At 44.1% G+C, this 19,055-nt stretch overlaps 1 long non-coding RNA gene across 2 annotated transcripts in view; it reads left to right on the top strand.

Moving 5' to 3' along the window:
• LOC309615511 overlaps positions 1-11,583 on the top strand; it is a 94,199-nt gene extending 82,616 nt beyond the window's left edge. Inside the window, exons 2-6 of one of the 2 annotated variants that reach the window (XR_014236891.1) lie at positions 997-1,095; positions 3,734-3,812; positions 3,987-4,207; positions 9,779-9,887; positions 10,368-11,583. This is a non-coding gene — a long non-coding RNA (uncharacterized lncRNA). Of the gene's footprint in view, positions 1-996; positions 1,096-3,733; positions 3,813-3,986; positions 4,208-9,778 lie in introns of both variants that reach the window. The other variant, XR_014236892.1, reaches the window with a different exon arrangement.
• The last annotated feature ends 7,472 nt before the right edge of the window (positions 11,584-19,055 follow it).

The following is a 19,055-nucleotide window of genomic DNA, read 5'->3' as shown; positions in this document are numbered from 1 at the left end:
AGTCTCACACTGAGCAAAAGAAGCCAGACCTGCCACCCCACACACAGAGAAATAAATCCATGCAACATGATTCGATTTTTGTGAAGTCTAAGAAGTAGCAAAGCCAGACTATGGTAATGATGAGAAGTCAGACACTGTTTACTGCTGGACCAGGAGAGGGGATGCACTGGAACGAGGAGACTTCCTGGGGTGATGGAAACGTCCTGTATCTTGTTTTGGGTGGTGGTAGATTCATTCAACTTTTAAAACTCATTGACCTGAACACTTAAGGTGTGCGCCTATGCTAATGATACTGCAATTAAATCTTTCAAAAAGTTCAACATACTTCTTTATGGTGGGACTTTTCAGAGGAGTTAATCCAGCAAATATGTATCATAAATCTTTAAGAAGGAGACACAGGACAGAGTGTTTCTTAACCATATTTGAAGATGGGCCACACTTTGAAGGCCCATCCAGGGAACAGAAAATGCTTTAGAGGACGGTGGGGTTTGCACATTGACTTAGTGCATCTTATCCGCTGACTGTTTTCTGCTGCTTATTTCCTTCCTCCTCGACCCAGAGGGGGCAGCTCATGCCAGTGCCTGGGGCTGGATGGTGAGTCACCTGCTGTGGTCCGATTCTCCTGCCTCCCCCCGGCCAGACTAAGCCCCTCTGTTAGACCCTAGTCTCTCCTAGGCCACCGGATCGCCACTGCCCATCACCTCCCGTCAGTGGCAAGAGACAAAGTTGGACGGGGGAGCTCGGCACCTGATATGTTTGCAGGACTTGACCTCTATCAGCCATGCGGTCCATTTATGTTTGTATCCGTCACCAGCTTGCAGCCCACACTGGTGCGAGCGGCTCTGTCTGTTACTGTGTCCATCTCTGGAGACACAAGACTGAGGAAAGCACCATTCCTGCCTTAGGAGGAGAGAGTCACATAAACACAACTTTTAAACGATGCGGTATCTGCAAGGTGCTCAAGACTTTGCTTTTCTCTTACTTCTTCCCCTGCAGACGTGCAGATTTCCTCTTCCTCAGATGGGTCTGTCAAAGGCAAAAATTGTGATACCAACCACCGAACACAAAAGGAGGATCATTACTTTGACTGAAAGGGTATGTGTCATAAGAGAAATACTCCACCCGTTGGCCAAACACCAGCGTGGTACAGTGGGGGAGGGGCTCCGGGGCCCTCGGGGTTTTGCTGCACTTCTGTGGGTGCAGCTGCTAAGAAGCAGCCCCGGAAGCCGGTGCTCCAACGATGAGGGGTCATATAGATCCGTAAGCCCTGATGCTGATGAGTCCAGTGGGTTTTTTCTTGTTTGGGGGCAGGGATGGGGGAGGTCAGCTTTACAGTTTTTGTAGAACTCTAACGCTGTCAAAATGACTCCTGACTTCTTATTCACTGCCCAGTTTAAGCATGTGATACACTCTTCCCTTGAACTGGTAGCCAGGCAGGTGGGGAGGGTAAATCCAGCTATCAGCTGCACTCAAGGGCAGCAGAAACAGCCTGGCATCGGCCATGGCCATGGCCTTACTGATTGCCCTTGCAAGCAGGCGTCCAAGGGAGGTGGGGAAGCCTCAAGTATTATTCAAAGACCAGGCGGTTCTTAAGGAGCAACATCTCTGTTCGTTGACTTTTTAAAAGAAATTAATATGGAGCAGTATTGACTTTGTATGTGTGTGTCTGCAGAGTTCCATGCGTTTTTCTGCATGTAGAGATCTTTATAACCACCATCACAGTCAGGATACAGACAGCCTGGTCCTTCCAAAATTCTCTCCTGCTATCCCATTTACTCACACCCTCATCCCACCCCTGACTCCTAGCAACCACTGATCGGTTCTCCATCACCACAGCTTTATCTCTTTGAGAGCATCATATACATGAAATTATTATAGTACATAACCTTTTGAGTCTGGCTTCTTTCACACAGGGTGATTTTGTCTGAAGATCTTTCTTTAGTCTTTTAGCAATTCTTCCAGAGCAAGTCTGCTTCTGATGAATTCTCTTATTTTTCATTCACCTGAGAAGGTTTTCATTTCACCTTCATTCCTCCTTCATTCCTGAAGGATATTTTCTTAGAATATAGGATTCCAGGATGACAGTTTTTTTTTTCTTTCTGCACATAAACACTGTTGTTCAACTACTTTCTCTCCTCCAGTTGTTTCAGATGAGAATTCCAGTTGTTAAACTGTTGTTCCAACATAATATGTTGTTTTTCTCTGAGTGCTGTCATGATTTTTTTTTTCAGTTTTCAGCAGTTTAATTATGATGTGTCTGGGCATGGATTTCTTGGGTTTATCCTGTTTGGGGTCTGCTGAGATTCTGGAATCTAAATAAATTTGGGAAGTTTTGATAAATTTGGGAAGTTTTCAGTCTGTATTTTTCATCTATTTTTCTACATCATACTCTTTTTCCTATCCTCTGGGACTCTAATGCCACAATTATTAGACTTTTTGGAATTGTTCCATAGGACTCTGAAGCTCTGTTCATTTTTGTTTTCAATCTTCATGCTCTCTCTCTTTTCAGTTTTTTATTTTTTCCTGTCTTTTAAAAAATTTTTTTATTAGAATATAGTTGATTTACAGTGTTATGTTAGTTTCAGGTAAAGTGTGCAGTAAACTGATTCAGTTATACATATATATATATATATATATATATATATATATATATATACATTCTCTCTTGTTAAGATTGGATAATTTCTATTGCTCAGTCTTCAAGTAGATCAGCTTTTCCCTCTGTTATCTCCATTCTGTTTTTTAACCCATTCAGTGAATTTTACATTTTTGTTAATGTATTTTCAGTTCTAAAATATCTATTTGGTTCATCTCCTATTTTTTTTTGCTGAGGCTTTCTAGAGTATTTGTTTTTACTTCTTGGAGCATTTTTATAATTGTTGCTTTGAAGTCTTTGTCAGATAACTTTCGCATCTGTATCATCTTGGCACTGATATCCATTGGTTGCATTTTCCCATGTGAGTTGAGATTTTCCTGGTTCATATGCCAAATATTTTTGGATCATATCACAGACATTTTGAGTATTATGAGATACTGGGTCTTGTTTAAATCGGGTAGAGAATGTTGTTGTTGTTTTTTTTTAAGCAGACGATCGACACAGTTGGGCTCAGTCTGCAAGTTCTGACCAGATTTCTGTGGGTTGTGGTTCTAATGTCAGTTCCACTTTCAAAGTCTTTGCAGCGCTATTCACATTTCTCCTGAATGCCCACCATCTCATGGTCAGGCTGGGACCTAGATGGTGACGTATCTGTTAGTTTAGTTCTGAGTCTTTGTTATGCTGTTTGTGATCAAATCCAAGCACACATGGCGTGGCGGTGAGCCCAGGATTTAGCAGATAACGTCACGGTTTGTTTTCCCAAACTCCTTTCTCTCTATAATCTCCCTGGTATTTTCCAGTTTCCTGGGGTTTCCCTTTTTGGTTGTCCATCCAGAAAGCTGGGCTTTTATTTTCCCTGCTCTTCTGTGCAATTCCTGTGACTCTGCCCATGTCCAGGGCCAAATGGTGGGGGCACTGAGAGAGGGAAACCCCTACTCTTGGGACCACCCCTCCTTTAATTGGAGAGGAAGTGTCCCCTTCCCCAGCATTCTCCATGCTGCGTGCCTTCCGTGCTTGTTAGAGGAGGTGATGGAGAGGATGTGACCTCCAGTTGACCCACGAGCTGGACCGGGGCAGGCAGAGGCTCCTCACCCCCTCCCCTCCCCTGAATGTACATTCTGCCCACCATTCCCGCAGCGGGAGCTGTTCCAAGGACACAGCCTTGGGAGTCAGGTGTTGCTGAGACCCTCTGGACGGTATACGTGACTGGACCCAGGTAAGGCTTCTTATAACCTTCTAAGATTCTGGCGGGCAGGTGCAGTGATCTGTTTGTCCTGTGGCCGCTCAAGATGAGCATCTTATGTAAGTCCCCTTGCTTATGAAGCCTGCCACCGACCCATCTGGAGGAGGCTGCTTCTTTCCTCTGTCTCTCCCTGCCCTCCCTGTACAGGGGCCGGCTTCAGATTTCACGCAGGAGGCTCCCGAGGCTGTGAACTTACACTGCTGTCTACACGGCCAGGAGACTCCTTTCTCACACCTGGAGGCTGAACTAGAAGATTTCTGCTGGAGTGTTCTCGGTCCACGCTGATGCCCGCTTCTGGGCTTCAGGCTGCCTTGCGTCCCTTCGCGGGAATTCCAGGGGGAAAATGGTGGATCCGCAGCCAGCTGATGGTACTGTGAATTCATGTTTTCTCTCCATCAGCCTGCTTGGTCCTCAGAGAGCTGCCCCTGCATTCTGTCCCGGAACTCAGTGGGTGAGCCAGGGTAGAGAGAGGGAGCTTACTCCATCTTATCCCGATCTAGAAGCTGTTCATTGACTTTTGCTGAGCCATTTCTCCAGATCTCTTTGGTCCGAGAACTGGGGACTCTTTCCAAAGGGAGAATGGACATGTCATCATAGGAGTGTATGAGGGCAGTTGTCAGTCAAATAACGTGAGTCTGTGCTACTGAAGTGCTGAGAAAAGACATTGCAGCCTCTCGTGGGCAACATGGACCCTCTAGGGAGCGGCCCAATCCTTGTCCCAGGCTGGAGGAGCAACCGTTCGCCTCTTACGCCCACGCACCGCTGACGGGCGCAGAGCCTGCCCCGCCTGCTTAACGTGACGGTGCCGCAGGCAGCTCTCTTCCTAATGGCCCGTGGGGTGCATGTCGCATTCCGGATGCACAGCCGTCAGCCCTGCATCTCTTCCCAGGTCCCTCATGAAACTCTCTTTTCTTCTCTTTGCTTTTTTCCATTTCTTCTGCCAGCCCCTTTTATGGAATAATGTGACTGTAGGAAGGAATGAGTAGACCCAACCAACACAAGGGGACGGGTGGAGCGTTTACGCGGAGAAATGAGGTTCTTAGGTGTAGTAAACATCGTGATCTCGGCTGGGGCAGTCTTTTGTGGGGAAGGAAGCTGCAGTGCAGAAAACTCTTGATTGATAAAGATACAGTTGTTCTTGCCAATGTCACCCAAGGGATAAACAGTTTGCCCGCCATAAAATCTCATTAGTCCTGCCAGGCGAATGAAGAAATGTAAAGATTTGTGGCCCCAGTCTAACTAAAGCCATTATCTCAAGAATGTCTCAGCGATGCGTTATGGGTCTATTTGAAGATTTCAATTTACCTGTAGTAGGGTTTGCTTTCTTTTCTTCTACTGGAGGGAAACATTCAGCCTGTTTTATTGTTTTGGATTCATTTTTCAGAGAACTGAAACTATCATAGCCCTCCCTCCAAAAAAAGTTAAAAGCACCGACCACTTGCCTGTTGCCCCCCAGCAGACGCAACCATAGAGGAGATTTCTGTTTGTGCAGTGACAGGTGGGGTGTGTTTGGTGGGTGCACAAGTTGGAGGATACGATTGACGCAGTCGTGAATCCATTTGTGCTTGAAAAACAGGCTGAGAATCTAAGAAAAACTCAGAGTCTCCCTGAAAAAGAGACATCATGAGCATTGCACTATTCTCCTTTTATATATATAAAAGGAAAATAGTGAGTATAGGAAACGTTAATTCTCTCAATGAATGTTTACTAAGTGTCTCTGTACGAGGTTGTGCGTTAAGAGCTGCAGGAGATGCAAAGAATATGCTAAGATCCTTGTTCTCCTCGTGAAGACGAGACGCACTCGTAGGTGATGGTGGCCGAGTATGGGATCCTCCCGGACCAGGGCTCGAACCCGTGTCCTCTGCATTGGCAGGCGGATTCTTAACCACTGCGCCACCAGGGAAGCCCCTTATCAACTTTATTGAGGAGTAATTTAGGTACAATAAACTACATCCATTTAAAGTACATACTCTTCTAACCTTTTAAACTACTAACTTACTAATGACTTGTTAATTAAAAATTATTCACCAATACAAATAAAAAATAATTTAAAAACCCTACACAATTGGGAAATACTATCTGACCTTCAGAGGGAGCAAGATGAATATGATTTTATCTTACTGTCTGGAATCTGTGTGACACACACATACGACAGAAGGGCAAGAGGGAGCAGATGAGAATCAGGACGAGAGGGTCCACCAGGGCGTTGGACTTGTTTCCTGGGGCACCTGGTGTGCTCAGGTAACACAGTCTAGGGAACACTTTGGCTGCGAGAATGAAGTGAGGGGGACAGTCATGCCTTTCATGACTGTCCCTTTCTTTTCCCGAGGTCCCCACCTTGGTCCAGGACCTCATCACCTCATGTTTAAATTATTATTAAAAGCCATCCAACGTTTCTCCTTGCTTCTGGTCTCTCCCCACATTAACCTGTCTTGCATGTAACTGTGTTTATGCCACTTCCCAACGAACACAATTTCAGGAACTCTTGGGGCGAAATCAAACGCTTCAGCCTGGCATTTGAAGCCCTCAACCGTGCAGCCTGTACCTGGAGTGGCTCTGTCAACCCATCTCACCTAATTCTAAGCACAGGCCATCAGTTTCAGGCGGGCGGTTCCGTTCACTTGCCCTCATCTTCATGGCGTCCCTCCTGTTGGAACATCCCTTCATCTTCCTTTCCTGTGTTTCGTGCTCCACATGCTATTCTCTGTCAACTTTATGTACACGGTGAAGACTTTGTACCCTCCGAATTCTTTCTCTTCCATATTTTTGTAGCTGTTATGGTCTGAACTACTCACTTTATACACAATCACGAGCTGTTTTTGATTTTTTTTTTTTTTTTTAAGCCAGGCTTTGGTTTAGGTTTTTTATTTATTTATTTATTTATTTTTTGGCTGTGTTGGGTCTTCGTTTCTGTGCGAGGGCTTTCTCTAGTTGGCGGCAAGCGGGGGCCGCTCTTCATCACGGTGCGCGGGCCTTTCACTGTCGCGGCCTCTCTTGTTGCGGAGCACAGGCTCCAGACGCGCAGGCTCAGTAGTTGTGGCTCACGGGCCCAGTTGCTCCGCGGCATGTGGGATCTCCCCAGACCAGGGCTCGAACCCGTGTCTCCTGCATTGGCAGGCAGACTCTCAACCACTGCGCCACCAGGGAAGCCCTGCTTTTGATTTTTAATGAGCGTTTCATGAGCCTATATTCTCTTTCTTAAATAACCAGTATAAACAGGTTGAGATCAGGGACCACATTATAGAATACTTCCTGGGCTTTAGGATTACATGTAAAAAAAAAAAAAAATCCTCTAAATGTGTAATTCAGTGGTGTGTTGAGACTTCCAATGCAAGCAAATCCAAGAATCTGAAAACAATCCTTTGTTAGACCATGCATCTTTAAAAAAAAAAAAAAAAAATATATATATATATATCTTAAATATTTTTTGTAAGCACTAAGGAAGTGCAAGTGTGGTGATAACAACAGTAAATATTTATTGGGTTCTGACTGTGTGTCAGACACTTTCCCAAGTGTTTTTCCATGGCATAACTGCTTTAGTTCTCCTGACAACCCACTGAGGCTGTTATTCCCATTATACAGCCAAGGAAACCAAAGCACCAAGTGGGGAAGTCATTGCCAAGGTCAGAGAGTTTGGGCCAGGCAGCTGGGCCTGGTGCCCAAGAGTTTAACCACAGCACACAATGCATCTCATTCATATGAGGAGCATATGAAATGTAGACAATGTTGAGGAATAAGAAGCAGAATTGTAATTAGAGGCCAGAGGAAAAGATCTTGACCATGTCAAGATTTATGCCTGAGAGATTGTGAGATGGAACATACCGTCTGTATGAAAAAGGTGTTGGATTCTAACAAACTCTGGAGAAAGAACAGCTCATTATCTGTAGAGTCTATTTTTAGATCCTTTTCCTTAGGTCATTGTAGAGAAAATATAAAGTCTCTGATTACTCTGTATATGATAGGTATGATCTTAATTATTATTATTATTTTTAAAGATGTCATAAAAGTCTGCACTTTGCTGAGTTTTTCATTAAAAAGCTCCTTTTCGGACTTAGCAAATGCTAATCTTTTCTACTTCAATAGTTGGAACTTCTCCCAGGGGCGTCCTAGCTCTTTAAATATTTTTAGGTTGCCTGATTTCTTCTGTTGCCTCTCCAGGAAGCCAGTTTCATTCCTAAACCCCAGAGAGTAGCCCTGCTCCATCTTTTGCACCCTCACTGCATCAGGATAAAGTGCTGCCTAATTACTGCTTTTGTGGGGTCACAGAGGCCAGAGTATTTGTCTCCAGGCCATTGCTCTGGACCATAAACTCTTCTCAGATGAGAGATAAATCTCTTCATTATTTAAACCTCCAGGTTTTGTAAGAGGATTTTACTCCAACCAAATTGTTTCAAGTCTCCTAAGAGAAGTGATCAAATGAGACAATGTAACTCAGCCTGAGATAGTTTCTAATGGGGCCAGTTTAAGGGGAGGGATGTCCCCCCCCACCCTTAAAAGTATAAAAATCTGGTGCCCACATCTAAAAGGGGATCCTGAAAAATCAAATCATTTTATTTACTTTGTTTCTCCATTTCTGGTATGAGAAGGGAATTCACAAGTGAATAGTTGAGGAAGTGTTACTTTGTTTCCTATGAAGACACAAAGGTAAAGTTCTAATTATAGTAATACCCTGGCTTTTTGCTGGATATTTTCTTCCAATAATGGAAATTTCTTTAAGAAATTTGAACCAAACAGCTAAACCTGTATTTTTACTAGAAACTAAATACTTTTAATAGATATGAAATATATGACACTTGTAATTTTATGCTTATTTGGTTAACTCTAAAATGAAACATACAGAACATTGTTAATTTGCAAGTGCATTGGAATTGAGTGGAAGAAGTTAACATTAAATAACACATGATTATTTCCTTATTATCGGTGGGAAAAATTATAGGATTGGCCACTTGTAGAATATTTGCTTATTTTCTGAGATTTCTTTTTTAAAATAAATGTATTCACTTTTCCAATCCTTATGATGTAGGGAAGTTACTGTGGAAGCAGTAAGTTACTGAGAAGCAGACCTTAATAGAGGAACAGTGATGAGGAAGGGTACTCTGCATTGTTCAGGCTTCTCCCGTGTGTTTAGCATCTTTCCCACCACACACAATGCCCATGCTTTCCTCCAAAGGTGCCAGTCCAGAAAGGAGGTCTGCTGCATATGTGATGGTGGGACTTTAGGATCTTTGAGGTCCGAGGTCCAACTTCTGGATCGCTTTCCCAAGTGACCTCAGACATGCTCAGGTTATGTGCTTCCATCTCTGGAACAAGTAGACAGACTTGTAGTCTCTACAGCAGTGGGTCCCAAGCTCAGCAGCAAATTAGAATCTCTTGGGGAACTCTATTTATTTATTTATTTATTTTAACTTTTTATTTTATATTGGAGTATAGTTGATTAACAATATTGTGATAGTTTCAGGTGTACAGCAAAGTGATTCAGTTATACGTATACATGTATCTATTCTTTTTTCAATTCTTTTCCCATTTAGGTTGTTGCATAATATTGAGCAGAACTCCCTGTGCTATACAGTAGGTCCTTGTTGGTTATCCATTTAAAATATAGCAGTGTGCACATGTCAGTCCTCTTGAGGAACTTTAAAAACTCCTGATGCCCAGTTCCTGCCCACCCCCAGATTAAAATTTAATTGGCCGCAGTGTGAGGCCTAGACGCCTGTATATTTAAATTTCTCCAGGTGACACTGATCACTGCTCTAAATTCATTCTAGAAGAAAGAAGCTTCCTCCTCCCTCATTGGCCAGTTGCTGGCATACCTGTAGAGATGGTAGCAACAGGGGTGTTGTATTGGTAATAATATGCCGCAAAATTATCAAAAGGCTGCAATGAAAGGTCCTGTCAAAGTAAAAAGATGATGACAACGATTACTCTCCTTATTTTGTTAGAAAAGATTGCTGAGCCCCGACATCTGTGGAACACCCTCCCAGTTATAAAGCACGTTCAACATACCGCCAGCTTTGTCCTCATAAGGACCCTGTGAGGCAGCCGAGGAAGGTATTGTTATGTACATTCTTTACAGGTGAGGAAATTAAGTTCAGAAAGGCTGAATGTCATGTCCAGGGCCACACAGCTAAGTAGCTAGCAGCGCTGGGGTTAGAATCCAGGTTTCTGATTGCTATTCCCTTGTAACAAGTGGTCGTATTATGACTTAGAATCCCATATAGTTCTAGTTATTCACTCACTGTGTGACTGTGCGTGGTTATGTGACCTCTCTTTTTATTCTTCTATAAAATGGGGTTACTACGTGGACCTACCTCACGGGGCCGCTCTGGGATCGAACGGGATAAAGCTTCTCATAGACTATAAAAGTCAGTACAAATGTAAACTGCTGCTGTTATTATTACCTACAGGGAAAAAGCAGTGGTTTGAGAGAGGTCAGGTTATTTATAATGCTGTTTTCCTGCACTTGGGACTTAAAATTAACTAGCAAATTATAAGTTGTTACCTGACAATACTTCATTCTTTCCAATATAGTCTGCATATGTTTTTGGTCTGCTTTGTTCACTGATTTACCAGCCGGGATTGCAGAATTGATCAGAGCAGACTGGGCTTCCCAGGGTCAAAGGAACATCTGAGTGAGATGCTGAATCCACATTGGAGTCACACTTCCCTTCCTGCTGCGTTTCTGAATTTTCTGGCTCACGATGGCATCTGAAGCAGCTGCTGTATGTGTCCTTAACCAAGTTAAGATCTGTAACATGTCACATTACTTCACTGGGGCTCCCTGGGCCTGTTTTGTGTTGTTTTTTAGATTCCGCATATGAGTGCAATCACATGGTAGTTGAATTTCTCTGTCTGACTTATCTCACTTGGCACAATATCCTTGAGGTTCATCCATGCTGTCATGTGAATGGCAAGATCTCATTCCTATTTATGGCTGAGTAACATTCAATCATATACATATATTCCATCATATGTGTGTACATATATATCACATCTCCTTTATCCGTTCATCCATTGATGGACACTTGGGTTGTTTCCGTATCTTGGCTATTGTGAATAATGCTGCCGTGAACATGGGGGTGCATATATCTCATCTAATCAGTGTTTTCATATTCTTTGGATAAATACCCAGAAGTGGAAGAGCTGGATCATATGATGGTTCCGTTCTGAGTTTTTTGAGGAGCGTCCATACTGTTCTCCATGGTGCCTTTACCAGTTTACATCCCCACCAGCAGCGCGCAAGGGCTCCCTTTTCTCAGCGTCCTCGCCAACACGTTTTGATAACAGCCATTCTGACAGGCGTGAGGTGATATCTCACTGTGGTTCCTGGGCCTATATGGAGGGCCCTGAATTAGTCATGTGGGTACTTGATCATTATCACTTGAACAGCTCTGTTCTTGGCTCAACACTGGGCTTTGCTGTTGGAGAGTAGACCTGGGTTAGGAGAGCGATGTCTGAGGAATGTCTGAGGTTTCTCTCATAAGAGATAAAAATAGGGAATCAGTTAGGAGAAGGGATAAAAAAATGCGTTCCTTCAATCCCACTTTCATCATTCAGTGCGCTGTCAGTGAGAAATCTGATGGCACTTCGTTGTATATAAAGACACTTCTTATTTATAAATACAGGTCATTTAATACCTATTTTAAAAAATTTATCACTGTCAACTTCCACTATTTTTTTCCATAATTCTCTCCAGCACAATACTCTGCATTCAATAGATTTTCAATAAATGTTGGCAGGAACTTTTTTCTCTGTGGCATTCATTCATTTATTTATTCATGTAAGAAACATTTATTAAGTTTTGACTTGATGTCAGGCACTATACAGGAGCTGGGGGTAAACAGCCATAAAGACATGGTTCCCATTTTTAAGGAACTGATTGTTTTGTGGGGAAGCAGAGCGTGAACAGATGACTAGAATCAGCATAAGTGTGTGATGGTGGGAGGCACACGGAAGGGGACTGGGGGCCAGGAAATGGGTTCCAGAGGGAATGCGTAAGCCGGTTCTGGAAGAGCAAGAGGGGCTGGGAGGTGAGATGGACAGTTGGGAGGAGAGGTGATTATAGGCACCTGTAGAGGAGTTATATAGGCACAGAGGTCAGGGGCCGGAGGAGGCTGGAGTGCAGAGAGCAAGAAAAAGCAAGCACAACCGGGTCACCGTATACCCTGGATATCCTGTAGGCCAGTGTTTTCCCACATTCCTTAGTAGTTTATGAATTAAATAAAAATGAAATAGAACAGGGACTATCAGAGACTATGATATGTAGCAAGGGTGAGTTTTGTTGCATGAAACTTATGTTTCAGTTATAGGTGTGCGTGTGTGTACATAAAAATGTATGCCTGTACTGAGTACAGGTAAAACATGTTTGAGATGCTCTGTTGTAGGCTGGAAGTGCCACTGAAAGGTTTTTACCCAGAGGAGCAACACGATTAGGTTTGCATTTTAGCACAACTGTGCTACAGTTATTCTGGCTACAGTATGTAGAATGGATTTGAGTGGTTGGAATGCAGCACAATGGCAAGTGCTGGAGCAGCTATCTTGTATAATGAGGTAGGAGCCACCTGTTATGAATGGCAGATCAATGAGACAGAAGGAGCATGGTTCCCTGATGATTATGGAGCTGCCATACCAGCCCTATACTGCCTATCCAGACTTCTAAATTAGAGAGAAATAAAGCTCTAGTCTTGTTTAGCTCACTGTTGTTTGGGTCTGTAATGGTAGGCTAACCAATATCCTTAACCATTATACCTGCCTGTGGCAGATGGAGCCTAAGATGACCTGTAATGATCCCCACCTCTTGGTATCACATTTCTGGGTAATCCCCTCCCCTACAGTATGGGTGGGATCTGTGATTTGCCTCTAACCAATAGAATATGCCAAGAATGATATTTCCACGAATAGATCACTTAAGATACTGACTTCCATTTTGTTAGCAAGTCTTACTTTTGCTGGCTTTGATGAAGCAAGTTGGCATGTTATAAGTTGCCCTATGAAGAGGCTCAGAGGGCAGAGAACTGAAGGCAGCTTCTGGCCAACAGCCAGCAAGTAACTAAGGCCCCCAGTCCAACTTTCTGCAAAGAGCTGAATCCTGCCAACAACCAGGTGAGCTTGGAACTGGGTCCTTCCCCAGTAAAGCTTTCAGATGAGACCTGAGCTCTGGCCAACACCTCGATTATAGTCTTGGGAGACACCCTGAAGCTGAGAACCTAGCTAAATTGTCCCTGGACTTCTGACCCACAGAAACTGTGATAATAAATGTGTGCTATACTGAGCCTATAAGATTGTGGTAATTCATTATGCAGCAATAGATAATACACTGTCTAATTTATATTTGCCTTCCTCTGCTTCCTTGGTTTCAGCCTCATATTCCTGACCAGCAACACTCATACAGAGACACCCATTTCAAACCCAAATACACCTTCATACTTCCATGCTCATTAGACCAGCAAAATAAAAATGCTGGATAATTCCAAGATATGGTGAAGCAGGAATGCTTTTGCACTTGTGACTGTAAATGGAATAACCACTTTAGGAAATAATGGGTAAAATCTCAGAAAATTGAAGATCAACATGCTTTACCATCCATTATTCTACTTCTTGACATAAACCCTAAAAAACTTTTATGCATATGCACAAGGTAAGATCCAAGAATATTCATTGTACAATCTTTAGTATCAGTGAAGTCCCAGGAGTGGGGTGCTGCAGTAATAAACACTCAAAAATGTGGAAGTGGCTTTGGAACTGGGTGATGGGTAGAGGCTTGAAGAGTTTTGAGATGCCTGCTAGAAAAAGTTTCGAGATGCCTGCTAGAATGGCCATGAACAGACCATTAGGGGCGATTCTGATGAGAGCCATGGAGAAAGCCTCAATCCTCTTAAGTAATCCTGAACAGAATGTTGTAGAAATAGAGATGGAAAAAGCCATTCTGATGAAGTCTTAGCTGGAAATGAGGAACATTTTATTGCACAATAGAGGAAAGGCTGTACTTTTTATAAAGTGGCAAAGAACTGAATTGTGTTCATGTTCTAATGTTTTGTGGAAGTTAGAACTTGCAAGCAATGAAGTTGGATATTTAGCTGAAGCAGTTTCTAAGCAAAGAGTTGCAGAAGTAGCCTGATTCTTCCTGACTATTTAGGGTAAAATGTGAAAAGAGAGAAATGACTTAAAGACAAAATTGTTACTAAAAAAAGGAAACAGAACTTAAAGATTTGTAAAATTCTCAGAGTGTCCATATTGAAAAGAATGAGAAGGGCTCTTTGGGAGAGAACACTAAGGATGTGGCCTAGTGAGCATTCGACAAGGAGGGGGGTATGGATCTGCCATCTCCATAGAAGCCAGGAGGTCTTCTCCATGACAACGGAAGAATAGCCCTCCTTTCCCCCCAAGGTGATTCAGAGATTGTCGGGGCTGCCACTTCCATCACAGGCCTGTGTTCAGGGCGGGCGAGAGCAGGAGGGGCCGCTGGCGCTCTCAGGAGCTCAGGGGTAGCCGTCAGCACTGCTTTACATCACATGTCTGCAACCTGCGCTCGGGCAGGATGGTCCTCGGCTGCCCCAGGTGCGGCTCGGGCAGCAAACTTGGGCAGCATCCATACTGCCCCCAGAGTGTAGGAGCCCTGGGGGCACGGCTGCCTCCAGCTAGGTCTCAAAGGATGGGACCAACAAGCCATGGAGCCACAGGGGTGGGACCTGTCTCTGCTTTCTTCTTTCCCATTTCTCCTCTTTGGACTGGGAATATCGGTCCTGTGCCCATCCTACCACTTTGTATTTTGGAAGCACAAGGCACGTTTGCTTTCACAGGCTCACAGCTGGGGAATTTGCCTCAGGATAAATCTTACCTTGAGTCTCACCCATATCCGATTTAGATGGTATTTGGAGGAGATTTTGGACTTTACACTTTTGAGTTGACATGTGAGTACAACATAAATTTTGGAGGGCCAAGGGTGGACTGCTATAGACTGAATGTTTCTGTCCCATCTCCCCAGTTCATATGTTGAAGTCCTAACCCCCAATGCAATGGTATGTATTTAGCGGTGGGGTGTTTGGGAGGTGATTAGGTCATGAGGATGGAGCCCTCGTGAATGGGATTATTGCCCTTTTAAAAGAGACTCCAGAGGGCTCCCCCTCCCCTTCTGCCATGTGAGGACACAGCAAGAAGACAGCTGTCCATGACTAGAAATCTCACACCGAATCTGCTGGTTCCTAGCTTCCAGAACTGTGAAAAATAAATTTCTGTTGTTTATATGCCGTCCAGTCTACGGTTTTTTGTTATAGCAGCCTGAATGCCTGAAGACACCAAGGTTGAAAACGACCTAAATATCCATCAATAGAAAATGGACGAACTGTATTATATTGTTACAGCAATTAAAATGAATGAACTGGGCTTCCCTGGTGGCACAGTGGTTAAGAATCTGCCTGCCAGTGCAGGGGACATGGGTTCGAGCCCTGGTCCGGGAAGATCCCACATGCCGCGGAGCAGCTAAGCCCGTGCACCACAACTACTGAGCCTGCGCTCTAGAGCCTGCGAGCCACAACTACTGAAGCCCGTGCGCCTAGAGCCCGTGCTCCGCAACAAGAGAAGCCACCGCAATGAGACACCCGTGCACCGCAACGAAGAGTAGCCCCCGCTCGCCGCAACTAGAGAAACCCCGCATGCAGCAACAAAGACCCAACGCAGCCAAAAATAACACACAAATAAAATAAATAAAATGAATGAACTAACTTTACGTTTATAAACATGGATCAACCTCAGAAACACAACTTTGAACAGAAAAAGGCAATCTCAAGAAAGCATAGTATAACATTTATAAAAAGCTTGAAAACACATAAAACAATATTATAGAATGCTTACAACACAGAGATAGAGTAATAGTAAAAAACATGCATCTGAAAAATAATCAAAATCCAAATCAGGATGTGGTGGGTACCAGGTGTTGTTGTTATGCAACTCTATACTTTTTATGTATGTTTTACATGTTAAACAAAACAAAACAAAACTGAAATGCTTATTGGCCATGAGGCTGTAAATCCTGGCACAGATCAAGAAGACACTTTACAAAACTTGTGTAATTGCTGTCCTACTTCATGTCATTGTAACTTCACTTTCAGAGAGCGAGAACAGGTAACCCGTGAGTTGGGGGGAAAAGGGACAGAGATGAGGTTGAGTAAGGGCTGTTAGAATTCTTTATCACAGCTCTCAGTGAGGGTTTTCTGGAAACATGAAATTTGAGGTGAGATTTGAGAAAGGAAGGCGGCAGCCTGGTGAATACAAGCAGAGAATACCAAGGAGAGATGGGATGATGAACGGTTTGCTTGAGTAGTTAACCATTTAGGAATGATTCATGCAGCCAATATTTATGATGTTGTAGCATTTATGCACATAAATCACAAAGAAGACCTAAAATGTAGCAGAAAAACAAGAGCCAGAAAAGGAAATGGAATTTGCACCTCCCAACCCCATCATTCTCCATTCTACAGTCACAGTAGAACAGGACACAGGAAACCAGGGGGGAAAAAGAGGTATTCCAGGAACGGGAGGGTCCCTCTAGCATGGCTTGTATTTTCTTGCAACGGGAAGGAGGAAGGGGATCCCAGCTGAACTGTTCCGTTTTTCATTCAGACCTGCAATGTTTCATGGCTGGGGTTGCTTGCCACAAGACTGCCTTCTAAGAATAGAAAACCTGATCACAAGCTGCTTTTCCTCTGTGACACGCCACCTACATCGTAACATGCTTCAGTGGCTGAATCAGAAGGTGACGTGCTTTTCAATTCGCTAGAAGATATTCTGCTTGTCACAAACGAAGTAACTCTTGCCAACATTTTCGAGTAATGCATATTTGGTTATGTATCCTTCTGCTAAATATAAGGTCCTACAATAGTTAGGGGAAAGAAGCATTGCGAATATATTAGCACCTTGCAGAGTATTCACGATGACTTACTGCAGTGCTCAAAGAAATACCATGACTCCAGCTGTCACAGGGGACTATGGGTTCATTCATTGAGTTATGTACCCACAACACTCCAGAGTGCTACAAATCCACTTAACAACCTTGAATCCTGAGTTTTCTGTTCATATTTCTAAATTAGCATAAAGAAATACAGAATCACAAGCAAGGAGAATCCCCATAGGCTACTGCCAAGAGGTTTTGTGTTTATTTTGGTGCACATAGGAAATATTCTGAAGCCCTAAAATGGGGAGCAGTTCTTTTCATTAGGAATATGTGATTAAGTGAGGCTGGTCTAAAATAGTTCTGGTCTTTAAAGAAAGTCTCACTTCTAATGGGAGCACTGAAGCAGAACTACAGTTCGTGAATAAAACAGAGCAAAGCCTCATTTTGGCTGGATAAGACAGAAACACAGGTACAAGTTTCTTCATTTCCTTCTCTTATTATCTCCTCCATTACCTTTAAGAAAAGACAGCATCAGAGAGACAAAATTGCTGCCCTGAAAATCTTTTTAATCCTTCCCTTCCATTCACCAAATTCCAGTTCACTTTATGAGGCCTCTGGTACCACTTCCTGGCTTTTTGCATCATTAGCTATTTGCTTCCTCCCACTTGCCAATGAGGAATACAAGGGAAGCAAGTGAAAAAGCTGAGTTTCCACATTCTGAGAGAGGTCAGATTCCAGACGAAGCTTGGGGTTCAGGCCAAGCTCTGGGAGAACACTGCAGGCTCATTGGCAGTGAGGCTCAGGGGCCAGACTAGGCCTGGGGTCCAACAGAGACAGCTGCTGTGGAGGAGCTGGGTCTTTGCTCTTCGCAGACCTGAAATGCAGAGCACCTCCACCTGTCAGGACTGGTCCCTCGACATGCAGGACGTCTGCTTGTTTATTTAAGAACCCCGACTCCTCTAAGGTAGTGTTCTTGGCTCTTTTCCACCGACATTCACAGTAGGAAATATATTTTACTTCCTGATCCGTATTGGTCAGGGTCCACCAGTCAGGAAAGAAGAAACCAGAGTGTGTTTCAACAGAGAGAATTTAACGTAGGGAGTTGGTTAAACAGATGTTGGAGGACTGAACAAATTAGCTGCAAGAAGCAGCTACTGCCTTGGGAGCTGGAGATCAGAGCAGAGAGGGGGCTGTGGTTATCAGAACCCAGCAGCTTTTTTTTTTTTTTTGGCCGTGCCGCGCAGCTCGTGGAATTTTAGTTCCCTGACCAGGGATTGAACCCAGGCCCTTGGCAGTGAGAGCTCGGAGTCCTAACCACTGGGCCACCAGGGACCACTGGACCACCACCCAGAACCCAGCAGCTTCGAAGAGAGGTGCCATGGAGCTGGGGCCCTGACTTCTGAAGGGGGTGCTGCCTGGCTGATGGGGGTAAGTTGGGGGTAGAGGGAGAAGAGGGGGGGTAAGGCTGGTTCTGGAAGAGCAGTAAGAAGCTGGAGACAGGAAACACCGCTACCAGGCTAGAGGGCCGTCGGGGGTGGGGGGACGATGCTGGCACGGAGCAAGTCCCTTCCCTTTCCTCCGGCACATGCTCTGCCTCCAGGGCCCCCGGTAGCCAGATGGCAAAGGAGAAGTGTGGTTTGTGCAGTTCCAGCACCAGCAACTCAAAGCAGTAGAGGGTAGGTTTGAAGCTGAAAGACTGCAGCTCAGTAACTGCCTCACAACGCTTTGCTGGAATATGAGATACAGTCTGCATTTAATTTTCAATCACTTTCTATTCTATTTCGTCTTACCCGACTCTACCTTAGCCTAGCACATTTTACATATTAAAAAGCTGATGGGGCCTGCTCAATTCTGCTCTAGGACACCTTCAAGGGTAACGGTGACTTTGCACATTGGACTCAGTGCCACTTATCTCCTGAACTCCTTCCATACCAAAAGTCTTAAGGGAACTGTCTCCCAGGGTACGTCTCCCCTGAATCCATGTGGGTGGCCCCACCTTCCCACAGGATTCAGGCTGTATTAAGAGGCTGCAGGTGTCCTGTATAGTACCAGAAGGGGGAGGACCGCCAGAGAGAGGTTGCACTAAGGAGAAAAGCTAAGGAACCACCAATCAAAAATATTTATTGTGTCCTTTTTCCAGAAAAGGTATTATAAAGGTGCTTTGGGGAGTACCCGGAAATGCACATCAGAGGAGCTTGAAGTCTAGTGAGGAGAAAAGACAAAAGCCAATGAGAAGTCAATACATGATCTGTCACGAGGCAGTATGGTTAGTTGTCAGGTGGGTGATATAGGTGGGAAATATTGTGAGTACAGGGCAGGATAGTAGGATT

The sequence above is a fragment of the Balaenoptera borealis genome, assembly GCF_965194805.1.
Source record: "Balaenoptera borealis genome assembly, chromosome: 18".
NCBI classification, from domain to species: Eukaryota; Metazoa; Chordata; class Mammalia; order Artiodactyla; family Balaenopteridae; genus Balaenoptera; species Balaenoptera borealis.
This window is presented reverse-complemented; position numbering and strand designations above follow the sequence as displayed.